Raw genomic sequence first — 15,000 nt, 5'->3', positions numbered from 1 at the left:
CCTACTTTGTTGGCAGAGTTAATAAGAGTATGGGTCCCTATAGATTGTAAAAGATGAAGGGGAAGGAAAAGAAGACGATGGATTGACGAACTAAGAAAGTTTGCAGGTGTGGAAGGACATAGAAAGACCATAAACAGATATAAGTGGAAGGTGGAAGGACATGACTGAGGCCTTTGTACTGCAGTGGACTAGTAACAGCAGATGATGATGATGATGATGATGATGATGCTGATGATGATGATGTATCCTTTCATAGTTATTTACAAGACTTTTATCATATTCAAAATCCTCTTCTTCATGGACAGTTAGATTGTTATTTTAACTTGGTGTTTCCATTCATGTTATTTTGCTGAAAGATAACCCCGACTTGTGACTGGTGGAGAGCAAACGAAAATAAATATTGTTTAGAAATATCTTTAAAAAATCACGGCTTACAAAGGCCAAATTACTAAATTAGTTAATCAGTTACATATTTTGGAGCCTCACCAGGTATAAATAATCCGTCTATGAAGAAATTACGTTTAAGAAAGAGTACGTTATTATTATCATTATCCTAATTATTATCATCAACAGTATTAGTATTATTAGAACTAATTTTAGTGGTGTTAGGTTAATAAACGTTCTTATAATCATGAATACGTAATGAAGAGAGTTTTACCTTTGTCTAGTTAGATTTCTAAAGAAATCATACTAGATTATTCTAAGATATCTTCATGTCAACTTCTTATCGTTGAATGACAATCTGTTAATTCTGTTAACCATAGCCTTAATGCAAAAATATATTATAAATATCCTTCATTTTCTTTTCTTCCAAAATTTCATGGAAAAGAAACCTCGGTATTTGTTTACAAGAGCACGCTCTCCATTTACTCCAAAATTATGCAGTCCTGCAGCTCTCCTCTTTTTGAACAGTGTTTAGGAGGTTCTTTAAAGGCTGGTAAAGCAAAAAATAGCAATATATGTTGTGAAAGGGGGGAGGGGGGCTGGTGAAGGAGGTAATAAACGCCGGGAACCGACATTGTCAACATAGTAAACCGAAGATAAGTTCGTAACGTCTGCGTACATTTGGTAAATATTCTAAATATATACTAAATTTAAAATGGATTAATTACTCAAAAGTATCACTATTTGTAAAATTTATATTTTGTATTTGGTAAATGTTTGATAAGAAATCTCATTAAAGTGTTTTTTTTATAGAAATTATTTGTAGAATGACAAGTTTTCTCAAACGACGTTTTGCTGCACTAACGCCATCTATTGAACACTGCTTAAGGATGCCTGACAATTTCCGGCCAATGCAAACAGTCATACGCTGCTAAAATAGTCATTATCATAAAAAGTTTCTTTAAAAAAATAAGATTTATCGTCATGTATCACCAACTAAATTTACAATTCCCAAATAGCAACACTTTTGAGTAATTGATCCATTTTTTATTTTGTATATATTTTGAATATATATCAAATGTCCGCTGACGTCACGAGCTTCTCTTTAGTTGACTATGTTGACGATGTCATTTTCAGGTCGCTTAGTGCATCATCAAGCAACCCCTCCCCCCGCCTAGCGCAACCTATATGGCTCTTTTTTGCTTTCTCAGCATTTAAAGAACCTCCTAATTACTGTACAAAAAGAGGAGAGCTGTAGGATTGCAGAATTTTGGAGTAAATAGAGAGCGTGCTCTTGTAAACAGATACCAAAACCTCGAGAATCTATTATCCCAGGAATTAGTATTATTGAGTATAGTTATCCTAATAAAGGAATCGACAGGCGCATAGCAGCTGTTAGGTGTTAATCATATGTTTAACCATAATTACCCCCAAGAGACTTCAAACCCCAATTTTAAACCACCAGTATCTAAGAAACAGCAAATGAAGTCCCCCATCCAACCGTCTGCCATTCTTATTTTTGCATAACACCTCCCGCCCCCGTTTCTACCTTAGTAATTATTAGATTGATTTGAAGTCAGTGGATATAAAATCTCTTTTGGCCGGGATATTCCATTGTTCGTCATTTACAGTTGCATCACTAATTTCTTGATGAGGTTCTTGGGAAATCATCTGATGTGTTTCTTGTGAAATCACCTGAGACATCTTGCATTGATCGCTGACTCCATAGAGAGAGAGAGAGAGAGAGAGAGAGAGAGAGAGAGAGAGAGAGAGAGAGAGAGAGAGACTCTTAAACTTGATAGCATTAAAGGTAATTTTTATTTTTATTTTTTAATCTGTGACCTTTTTGTCGCTCATTCCAATACATTGCATGCAATTACAGAAGTTGTGAATACTAAATAATTGTGCTAAATATCAAATTTACATGCAAAATGGAATTTTATTTTCGACAAAAAAATAATCGTTTGGGTAATGGACCATTTCAAGTTGAAAGCTTGGCCTTGGTAATTGACAGTATGATTTGATGGCAAAGACTTTTTTTTTAAATTCCATAAGGCATCGTAATTCTTTTATAATAAATATTCTTGAACACCTATATTAACATCACTATTTTAGATAATAATAGTCATTATAATAGCAATCATAGAAATAGCTCTATGGATATTTACAGTATGTATTATTTGTCTGCATGTATATAAAGTAAAGACTTTCTATGCCTATGAAATATTCGATTCTGAATCACGAACAAATAACTAAGCAATAAAATGTACCTAGAAAAGCAACAATAAAATCCCAATGATTATTTTGAGAATTTTTTTTACTAGAAAGACATAGTATCAACATTGTCATTAACAATAAACCCGATGTTATAAAAATAATATAATTAGTAGTGGTACTTATCACTATCATTGTTTGAACCTCCTACATTATCTTTATTAGATCCCTTCTTCTTCAACTTTCATTAGGTATACGTCTACTTTTACAGCCTTTTGCCACAATTACATAGAAGTGCCTAAAAGCCATCGTCCTGCCACTTCTAAATCCTCAGCCCTCCTCGTCACATATGCAACCCCTCTTGAACTTTTAGTTGTCATGTTTTTTTTTTTCTTTAACCTGTGGATATTCTTTATTTTCTTTATTTATTTTTTTTTTTTTGGGGGGGGGGATTACTAGTTTACAATACTATCTGCCCCTCGTAGGAGATTCCAGCCACGAATATTAAAATATACTCCCATGCAATGTATTACACAAATATTCTACGAAAATTCATAGAATTTGTAAAACTATGTATTTAAAAACGGTAATTCATTCAGATATTCGGAAAAAAAAACTGTTCCTAATTCTTATCATGCCAAAATGATTCTGCAAGATAGGTTTATTAAAATATTTGTGAGGCGGTAAGATTAGAAATAGTTTTTATTCCAATGCCACACCATTTTACAAATTCCTTTAAATTTTCTGCTTTAGAGGGGGTTCAGGCCTTATGTACAACATACATTTCTTCTTTCCTAAGGGGTTATCTCTATTGTAAAATAGTCATTTATTTTAATATAATTTTAATTGTAGTATATACTATTAAACTCAAATGGAAAGAAAAGTCAACAAAGTGTGAATTCAGAACTTCATTTTATTTAAAAAAAAAAAAAATAATTAGATGAGACATAATTCAAAACCAATCGTGATCTTGACAGTTTTTTTTTTTCTTCTTCTAAATCATTTCAGGCAATAATTTTCGTTCAATTAGTTATCCATACATGCTTAACCCCACACCCATACACTATAATCTCTATAATCTCTCTTATAATTCATATCTTCGACACCTACCTGTGCTGTTCTGGAAATCTTGAATTCTGTGGGCTAGCACTTGTAGAAATTCGTTAGTCTTCTGGTGAAAATGTCAATTCTTTGTCAGAGGAAGAATGTATTTTGACCTATAGTGTTTATGCAAAATATAATAGAAAAAGGGAATACATGCAATCATAATTAACTGAGAACGTCAGGGTTAGTACCTTATTTCTGAAATAACACGATAATTAAATTTAATCAAGATCCTTTCATTAGATGAGAATGACCTCCCTGGGTGGTTCCACATAGCTTAAAGAAAATATCATTCAAAAGATACGGGTAAATTATTCTATTATAGGAAAAATTAGTTATTACTTTGGGAAGGAATAGATTCTTATCCCAAAATTATTATTTAAGATTTAGTAAAAGATAGCATCACGTAACATCAAAGCCTATTATATTTCAATTTAGATATATATACCGTATTTGAAAATCAATGAAACTTGTTGATACCAGATAATGATTAATGAAAATAACTTAAGAAACATATCCTGAATTGTAGCACTCTAGTTTTGTCATATTAGCGTACTTCTTGCTTTCTCTTCATTCTATCAAACAGGATTTAATTTATTTTTAGTTTAGAATAGCGATGGATATATTATATGTAGATGCGTTTGTATTCAAGACACAGTGCCTTGGTAAATCCTGAAAGAAATGTGGCATATCTATGAGTAAGCTTGCCGTTGATCCACGCAATCATTGTTTCTTTTGAAACGAGACAAGACTTTTCACAGTCACCCACTTAAGGCAAGTTGGGTTCCTAACCTCCTTAGCAGTGGGTAAAGATTTGTGGTAACAAAAGTTAGATTAATAACAATTGTTCAGCTTTAGATATTGCAACACCCAAGTTAATGCAGAATAAATACTTCAGACCTTTTAACTCCTTCCTCTTCTTGACATGCTGTGCATCCAGATTCCTCTAGGATTGAGTTACCTGGAGGAATTCGTAAGGGGAAAGTGGATCATACCTTTGTTCAGGGCATGCTTCAAGAAAAATATAACTTTTGCCTTTTCCAAGTGAAGGTAATATTTCTCAGCCTTTCTGTTGAAGTTCTTCTGCTGTATCAATTGACAATGAAGGTTATGGCCTTCCTTATGTATTACTGGTGTTCCATGTATTTAGAAGCTTCTGTTGGTGTCAGCTGGTGCTAGTGCCTTAATGCCTTCTCCTGTTATGTGTTCCTCATCTCCTTCTCCCACTGCAGGATTATCTATGTACGCCTTTATATTCGTAACTCTGAAGCCTTGTGGGAGGATGAAGGAGAGTATGTCTCCCTCTTCCTCCTCCAAGTATTCCTCATTTTCTACCTCCCCCTCGGCTGCTAACCCTTCTGACAGTGTTACTTCTGCCACAAAGATGTCACACAAGTCCAGGAAGACCATCTTGCCGCTGTTTCGTAAGACTCCAACAGAACTCTCCTTATGTATGCTGAGAGAGACTGTGCATTACCAAGAACCGACTTTTCCAGTGTAGGTGTCACGTTATATGTTACAATGCTACTTGTGTTTGGTACCACACTAAGCCAACCAAGCAAACTGTTGGTCAGGATGAAAATGCTACCTTCTTCCCATTCCGTCACATGAATGATCTAGATACACCTATTGATCTCTCACTAAGGACATTTTGACCAAGATGAGAGAGAGATTATCTCTTGGTAGAAGAAGAACAATCTGTGGGTCTCCTCATTCATATCAACGAAGAGACATTCTCTCATAGGAGGATCACTATAAAATCGATTAATGGCCTTATCATGAATAGTCTCTTTTTGTCTCCCTAGACAGGTCCCATCAGGATCATTCAAAGCAAGATTGTTCACCAAAGGCTTGGTATCCACAGTTACAGTTCTACTGCGACTCGACATCGTGTGACTCGACATCGTATCATTAGTCACTACATGATCAGTCACTGTGTAACCAGTTACTATATGGTCAGTCTCTGGGGGACTTTTCTTTCACAGGAATTGTTACCATGAGTTTATTCAAACATAAACTAGATCATGAGGACCAGCTTATTCTATGACCCATTATACGCTCCACTGTGCCAAGATTGAAGCAGCCAGCTCTACCTGCTTGTGATGAGAAGTAGCCAAAACTGCCTGCAGCCTGCCTTAGTTCAACAGTATCATAGAATTCTTGGAAGAAGACCTCTGATGCCCCATTTTGATGCCACCCTTTCTATGGCGTTTTCGAATCCAGTCATCGTGCCATTTTCATCTGAATTTCGGCCGCCCCTCTGTAACATTTTCAAGCCTGAAGTCTCCGCATCAGTAGCTGCAGAAAACTATTCCTCAAGTATTTCTACATTATTGAATGTTCCCATTTTTTTTAGGGGGGGGGGAGATTTTTTGATTGATTTGATTTGTCAGTTAAGGTAACCGAAGAAGTAACATTAATTTTCTTTATAAGTTTGTGAATAAACGTGTTGTGTTTTTTTTTCTGTGTTTCTTTTTATATTCATTTCCCATGTTTTATTGGTTGTTGTTGGAAACATTTATTTCAATTTTTTAAAGAACCTGTAACGATTTGAAGATCGTAACACTATGAAATCGATAAATAGTCTTATCATGAATAGTCTCTTTTTGTCTCCTTAGACCGGTCCTATCAGGATCATTCAAAATAAGATTGTTCACCAAAGGCTTGGTATCCACAAGAACAGTTCTACTTGGATTGGACACCGCATCATTAGTCACTACATGGTCAGTCACTGTGTAACCGTTACTATATGGTCAGTCTCTGGGGGACTTTTCATTCACTGGAATTGTTCCCATGAGTTTATTCGTATGTAAACCAGATCACAAGGACCAGCTTAATCTCTGAGCTTCCATTATACGGTCTACTGTGCCAAGACCTTCCTATGTCCCGAGAACTTTCTATGCAATGATATTTTCCTCTGCTTGGATATCCTTCCATTAGCTTGGTCTACACACAATTTTGTAAAGATATTGTACAGGAAAATTTGACCTCCAAGTACTACTCTCATTGCTCTTTCAAGCAGGACCTGAGGTAGGGAACCACGAGACTAAACAATAGTTTATCAAGGTTCTCGCACTCATTTATGAGCAGAATGAGTTCAGTGAGGTATTGTACCTGTTAAAGAGGATGTGACATTTATTGTCGATGCTCTAGTGCTGTTCAGGGATCTAACACTAATCTTGCATTGCGAATTCTATTTTCTACGGTTAATCGAACAAGATCTTTTCTCTTGCACCCTGTTGACACTGAAGATGCTATATTCTTGAAGAAATGAGACCGTCTCCTCTGCCCTTTGATCCAGCATTGACAAGCATTGTGGCAATGACTCCTGTGGTGAGACTCAAGTATGAGGTTAAGTTATTACCAGCCCTTGAATTTTAGTCCAATGGAATCCCTTCCATGGCCACCAACCAGGAAATCTCCTGGATTGGCCACTAGTTCGGGATAGCCAAATACTATGCTGCAACACAAGATTTAGAGAATTCTTTCTGTCGGGCCTGAAATCAGTAACCCGTTTCGCACACCAGTTATCAAATGAGTAGTCCAACTTTATCCCGAAGAGGAACGATACAGCAGTCTCTCTCATCACAAAGCTGGTTAAGCAAAAGGAGCTGTTGAGACTTAAAAACATCCCAGTGTTAGGAAGTAAGGGTTCCTCAACATAGAATGACGAATATATGACGATGGAAAAGAGGATGAACATATACCATTGTGCTGTTACTTTTAAGCGCTCTTGCCCCTCAAAGGCAACCGTGTTTGAGCTTGAAAGCACAACACACATTTGAAATGGTCACTGAACAAAACCCTGTCGACCTGTACAGCCTGATCTGTTACTCAAGCCTTTTCCTATTAGAAGAAAATCATGGAACCACAGTTCACCCTCTTTACTCTAAACGGGCCTGTTCAGGAGTGGTGGTGAATATAGGAAGGGATAAATAAAATGCTAAAGTAAACAGTCCCTTCCTCAATCTGCAATGATTGTGGGAATGACAGTCAGGCCATTGGATAATGTATTAGTGCCAAGGAGCAGCGTAATAGGTTGTGGAAGTCCTTCTGGACTGATATTGTCTACCTTTAACAAACTTCCACCCTCCCTTCACTTGCACTACTGAATTTTATGAACTACCCTGTGAAATCACTCAAAGCTAAGGCCTTAGTGGTGGAAGGGAAAGCTCTGGAGGACAAGAACATACATTAAGGCAAGGCGTTGTGTAACCTTGTAGAGGTCCAGTGGCATAAACTTACCCTGAGACAGCATGGGCTTGGGGTTGGAATACCTGTAACCCTTTAAGAGCTATACCCTTATGAATGACACTAACTAACAGCTCTGAAATTGTTCATGAAGGCTTAGCAAGCTGGTGAGCATCTACTTATCTGATCAGGAACCACACAACTTGCTTGAGGACATACCTAATGATTAAAGGATGATCAAGATCATCCGGACTCAGACCAAAAAAACAAACATTGTCAGGTAAAACACAACTATAAATCCTTATGAATAGCGACAATTGATGTCAGTACCTTACGAAAAAGGAGGAAGAAATAGTGATGATGATGCTCGAGAGGAAAATAGGTATTGAGAATATGTGGAACTCTTTTACTAGGTGAAGGCATAAAACTTTTTCATCACATCTGTTTAAAGGAGAAAGAGAATCTCAACATAGAGTGGGTTTTCTTGTGAATTAAGAATCATCAGGAAAAATCCGCCACCTGAACTTCAAGAGTAATCAAATTTTAGTTTCTCTTTAAAACTAGGCACATTAAAAAGTAGCATCATCCAAGTATATGCACCCCAGCAAGGACGCCAACAGGATGACAATGATGAACTCTACAGATACCTACAAGAAGTGAAAGACTTGGTACCATATAAAGAGAATATCGTCCTCTTAAGAGATATAAATGGACAAGTAGGGCAAGACAAAAAAGTGTCATTTATAAAATTATGAAAATAAGAATATTTAAGTCGCAGGAAGTAGGGCGGTGGTTGCTGACCTATGAATTTATCTCCATGATTCCTGGATATCGTGGAAATCAGTTTAAACACAACCCACCCGGTCCGTAGAAAGAGTTGCACCATTTATGTTGAATGTAAACTGTTTTCATTATTTTACTTCTCAGGTCAAAGCATGAAAGAGGTTTGAAAAGCACTGGGGAATGTGAGATGGGGCAACCTATATGTGGTTGACCTAGATCGCAGATGTCACATAGTAAAAGGATACCACCTATCTCCTTGAGGAAGCACCTGACCCCCATAGAGAAAGGTGCCATAAAATCTCACCCTTGGAAGTAGAGGGAGGGAAGCTTGGCGAGAAATATGGTCACGTGCCCCTGTCTCCACTCAGCACCCATTACCCTTAAACGACACTCCAAAAGGTTGCGATCTTAGTAGTAAATTCTGCCCTAGACTTATAGCGTGAGAAAAGTATTATGTGTTCCCCTCCATCTTGCTTGACTGGGATAGAAATTAAGATTATAATATTTCGTTAATAAGATAGATTTCGGACTTGAGATAAATTACTATTCAAGTGATGGAGGAAGATTAAAAGTAACTTACTTTGTATCCGTTCTCCCCAAGTGTGTCTGTAAATCATCTTCCACTATGATCACTTTGATGATAAACTGTTACAGTAATTTCAAAGTCAGCAAGGGACTTATATTTCCTTCGAAAAATTTAGGGTTCTGTTGAAAATGTTCTTAAAACAGTTATGAAGAAGATTTCTACTCATGTTTCTGTGAAAATTAACTCAGATCATAAATCCTCTTACGATGTAAAAGTCGTCTAATACACCGCCTCCCATAATCTCTAATTATACAAGTCCCCAAGTCATAGTGACAATGGTGGCCTTACGGTGGGAAAAAGACAATTAAAGATAAGTGTAATAATGAGCAAAATACCGAGTGCTACAGCTATAAAAAAATTACTTTATACATGAAGTAATAAGAAAAAAGAATGACACCCGAGAAGCAAGAAAGTGACATCTCGGGAGAAGAGGAAAGGAAACCTCAGAAGGAAAGGCAGCTAAAAAGACTAACGAAAGAAGATAAAGAAAGGATAAATGGGTATTCTTAGAAAAATTAAGAACAAAATCCTGACGATGTTATAGAGAGTAGTAGCAACCAGGAGGGGTGGCGTGAACCAGTCACCAAGGGAGGACCCACTAGGAAGAGACCTTAGAGCCCATCCTCCGAGTCGGTTGGGTCGGAAGAGACGATGCCCAAGGGAGCAAACATATGTCAAGAAACTCACTTATCCCAGAGAGGACGACACGACAATGTTAATGTGGGAAAAGAAGATGGTACACCTACATGTATACCCAAAATTGCCGGTTTGTTCAGTTTCCTGTTGCGGGAGCACCAGCATCAAAACTCGCCAACAGAAATGATGGCCAGGACCCTTCTATGGAGTCCTATTAGCCCTATCAACAGGAGTCGCTGTGGTGCTTCTACATGCCCAAACTATGGAGGACTTCGTCATCGAATCAACAGAAGCGGGCACCTTGACAGACATTGTGAACCCACAAAGGCCAAGGAAAATCACGAAAATTGGAAGAGGTCCCAGATAGCTACTGTATGACGAGGGACCCAAGGAGACCCACAGCAATCAACCCACACACAAGTTAAGTAACGTGATACAAAATCTGTAGTTTTATGATAAACAAATGTTTTGAGATTTTGTAAAATTGTGTAGATTAACAAAGCTGTAATTACGTTCTCTTTATGAAATGTTGAAGTAAAATGAAAAACGCTAGCTCTGATTGAAGAAAGTAATTAGTCGAGTAAAATATATTTAGTGTTAAAGCTTCGAGTAAAGATTGATGTTTATTTTCTTAAAAAGAAAAAAAATGTAGTATTATTTTTTTTGCGTTGCCTATAAATAAGAAATAGCGCTTTACAATGTAAAAACTATCAATTTTCATTACATAGTTTCCTTGGTTTAAAGTAGTTTTTTCTTGTTATCTAAAACCTTTGTTGCTAAACGTGTTGAATGTGATTGTTGGAAAACAAGTAAGGTCGCATATTAAAACAATTCTGTGTTAGCAATGGAAAAAGTTATTTCATTCAAGTGAAGAAATATTTCAGTCATAACTGAAATGTAGATTTTTTGCAATTCAGTGTTAGGACGTCATTTATGAAGTTTTTCATTATGTCGTCTTTAAGCATATAATAAGTAGAATTATGGAGAAAGACGTGTAACTTAGGTGCATTGATAATTCTTTGGAAATTTGTGTCACAATTTTTGTTCTTACGTCACACAAAGAATTGCCCATGATCTGTAGCCTACTTAATTCGTTATAAGATGATTTAAAAGAAATCTTGAAACTATTGTTTGTCAGTTTTGTCTGAAGATCATTCTGATTAATGAAGAAGAGTTTGTAACGTAATAGTTTTAGTAATTTCAGCTACCACCAGTTTAAGTAATTATTAATTTGTCACTTGCACAATTCAAACACCTTGTATTTAGTTTCTTTTAGTTACAGTGTTTCATAAGTGATTTGTTTCATTAGTGTTTCGGCCTGATTGCTATGTTAGCAAATGATTTTAAGAAAAAAACATCAAATGAGTTAACAGGGAGTATGAATGAATTTTAAATTAAAAGGGTACCCGATTAGTCAGAAGACATGAATAATATGAATGATGAGTCTGTGTGAATTTCTGGGAAAGCAATGTGATGTCATAGCTACTGTTGAAAAGCGCATCTTGAATAAGATTTTTTTTTCTTTTTTTTTTTTTTTAATCCTTAGAGGGTTGAGTTTTGGAAAAAAGAACCTGATAAGTATAGAATTGATTGTTATTAGGTTCTATCTGGCAACGTGTTGAGAAAGGAAGTACAATACATCGGTTTGTCCGTTTCTTTTGATTCACAAGGAAATGAGGAATTGGTAAAATTATGAACAAGTTGCCTTAACAGTTTTTCAGTTTGTGTAAAGAAAGAAAGTAAATTTTCGGAATGTATGCAAAAACATATATATGTGACAGAGTAGTTATAAAAAGTTGTGAAAGCAGTTAGGATTTAGTAAATAAGAATGTCAGATGGGCGATTATTACTTAAGTAATAATCGCCCCTCTGAAGAACAATATAAAAACAATTACAAACAATGAGAAATTCACAAAAAAAGATGACCTAAAATTTTCTATTTGTTTATAAAAAAAAATCCTAATAGCCTAACGTTCGTTATAAGCATGTGACAAAGGCGAACTAAACACTATGTCAGAATAAACCTTCAGTGACGCCTGTGGTTGGAAAACAGCTTAGTTTACCATTAAACTTAGATTTGCTGAGACACAGAAAGATAGAAATAGAGACCCAACTAGTGTTTGTAGGAATAAGGAAAAATCCAAAACACATTTAGTGGACGAATGTGGTTGTTTCTATAACTGAATAACGTAGGAGGGATCAGATGTTCAAGGTAAACTTTGAGTTAAAGAATGCAATATAAGTAGCCATACTATTGCTTCTCATTAGGTAATTAATGTTCGATAAGAAAAAGTAACAGATGTTTTGTGTCAGGTTGTGTTGAAAGAAAAAAAAAAACATAATATTGTGCCAAATTAAACGAGAAATGTGATTCTTTTTATAATAAAGTGAGTTGGTAGATCACTTGGAGAAATTCGAGTATTGTTTGTGCCCTCTTAATGACAGTATTAAGAGGTTAGTTAATTGCCCTTCAGACTTGTGTAAGTTTCCATAACTATTGTCTGAAAGTAATGGGGACTATCGTTACTGTGTTTGTACAACATGTTGTTTTCTATTTACATAGTTCTTGTATACCTTAATGCCATTTTATGCATAATTTAAGGACGCAATTTTAAGGTTTTGAGCTAAAGTTTAATCTTCGAGTTTCAGTTTGTTTCAATTTCGTTTTTTCCAGTTTATTTTTTTTTCGTGCGATAATTTTTAACTTGTTTCCTTTTTTAATGTTTTTCGTTGTAAGTCTTGTGATGATGTTGTGCTTTGAGCATGGGAAATGAGCCATGTACGTCAAGAAATGTGTTAGCCAACGATTATGTGTGTGAGTGTATGAGAAGGCACGAGAGAGAGAGAGAGAGAGAGAGAGAGAGAGAGAGAGAGAGAGAGAGAGAGAGAGAGAGAGAGAGAGAGAGAATGCGTCCACGCAAGAGAGGCGTCAATATGTTCGAAGACTAAAAGGAAAAAATGGAAAAGACTTCTTTGTATCTGACAATATCTGAGTTTTGTGAGATATTTCTGTGGAAAATTAGATAAGGTTTTTTTTTTTTTCTCCCAGCAAATGGTTAGGATTTTGCTTACGATATTCTTGCCTTGATTAGTTACAGATTCCATTACTGTTACCTATCCTTGAGGGAAATAGGCTCGTGTTGTATGTGTTTCACTAGTTAACCATGCAAATTGAAGTATGTATGCATTGGAGTTATTCATTATTTCAGGTATTGTGCGTAAAAGAGTTAGAGTAGTTTATCCCTTAAATGCCTCCAAGAAGTATTTTTTTTATTTTCATTTTATTTATTTATTTATTTTTTTTTTTTTTTGCCGATTACTAAAAGAGAGTTTAGTTATCAAACGTCTGTGACAGTTTATGACTAATTTGTTATGTTGCGAATAAAGTTTAACGTAATTTGTGCACCTTTAGCTGGAGCGAAATTTTACATTTTTTCAGTTTTAACGTAAATTTACATTTTTTCACCTTGTACTTTTTGTTGTTGAGTTTTAACGTAGATCTTATTAGAATCTTTTTCCCTATCCTTAATTACACAAGGAAGTTTCGATTTCAAATTAGTTCTTGATGGACTGCTAATGCCATAGCCCTATGTTTGCGTAATTTAGGGCAAATTTGGATGAATAAATGTCCTAGAAATATTACTATTTATTTGCCAGAGTTTGAGTTCAACCTAGTTTGAATACGACCGAAAGAGATAAGGCAACACAGAATGAGAGTACCTAGGTGTTGTGAAAGGTAATAAGTGTGAAGTGCATGTTTCGGTTGTGAAACTTGTGCCAGAAAGAGTGTTTGCAGTCACCGACACAAATAATGTGTCAGTAGTTTACCCGGTTTGGAATTCGAGTGATTGGACATTTGGAGAGTTTGAAAACATAGCCCAGATGACGATGTTGTCATAACTTCCTTCTTGAAAGGAGGGCAAGCTTAGAGAGAGAGAGAGAGAGAGAGAGAGAGAGAGAGAGAGAGAGAGAGAGAGAGAGAGATTTTCTAGTTAGATAAACCCCGCGTATCACAAGGAACTGGCTATACTTTGATGTATCTAGTCAATTAATCCTCTATGATTTTAGTCAGTCGTGGAAAGAAAAGTGTACAGAATGGCCCCCAGTCCCGGGCGTAGCGGGGTACTAAGAATCTGCCGGTTTGTAATTAATAGAGAAAAATTTAAAATAGTTAATTGGAATGATAGAACCCTGAATCAGATTGGGAAGTTATAACAAGTGGAGATTGAATTTATGAAATATGGTTTGGATATCTTGGCCCTAAGTGAAATATGTAATAAGTGGATTGGTAAGGAAACTTTAGACTAAGGCATATATATATATATATATATATATATATATATATATATATATATATATATATATATATATATATGTATATATATATATATATATATATATATATATATATATATATATATATATATATATATATATATATATATATATATATATATATATATATATACAGTGATGCCTCAGGATACGAAAGTAATCCGTTCAGGATACGGTTTCGTATCCTGATTTTTTCGTATCCTGAGTCGCGTTTTACATGTAAATAGCCTAATCCGTTCCAAGCCTTACGAAAAGACACCTTATCTTTCATAAACACGCTAAACTGTAGTAATAAACATGCAATGCAGCCATTTCTATCATTCAATAATTAACCCAACCGTTAAAAACAGCCTAATCCATTCCAGAAACCACCATGAGATTATTTAATGATATAGTTTTAGCCTAGTTATCCCCTCCAAGCCCTAAGAAAACGGTCCGTTTTCTTTACTACTGTATAAAAGTTACGGTACTGTATGTAAAGCATTTGGATCAGTGAAGGTGTATTGTTACCTGTACGTACACCTAAATTAAGGATTGATACCCTGAAAAAAAGGTTACAGTTAATTAGTGTAACAAAAAAGTTGAAACTTACCTTTTGATTGAGACGATGTCCGATACCGGAATCGCAGCAGAGGAGGATGGCATAAGGCAGAAAACGTAACAAGTGACAGACTACGTACAGTAATTTACACACTTAACACATTAACACTTGAACTTTACGAAATAAAAAAATGGCAGAAATAATTAACACTTAACATTACGTATGG

Source organism: Palaemon carinicauda, chromosome 7 (genome assembly GCF_036898095.1).
Source record: "Palaemon carinicauda isolate YSFRI2023 chromosome 7, ASM3689809v2, whole genome shotgun sequence".
Classification (NCBI taxonomy): domain Eukaryota; kingdom Metazoa; phylum Arthropoda; class Malacostraca; order Decapoda; family Palaemonidae; genus Palaemon; species Palaemon carinicauda.
The sequence above is the reverse complement of the archived record's forward strand: the minus strand, read 5'-3'. Positions refer to the sequence as shown.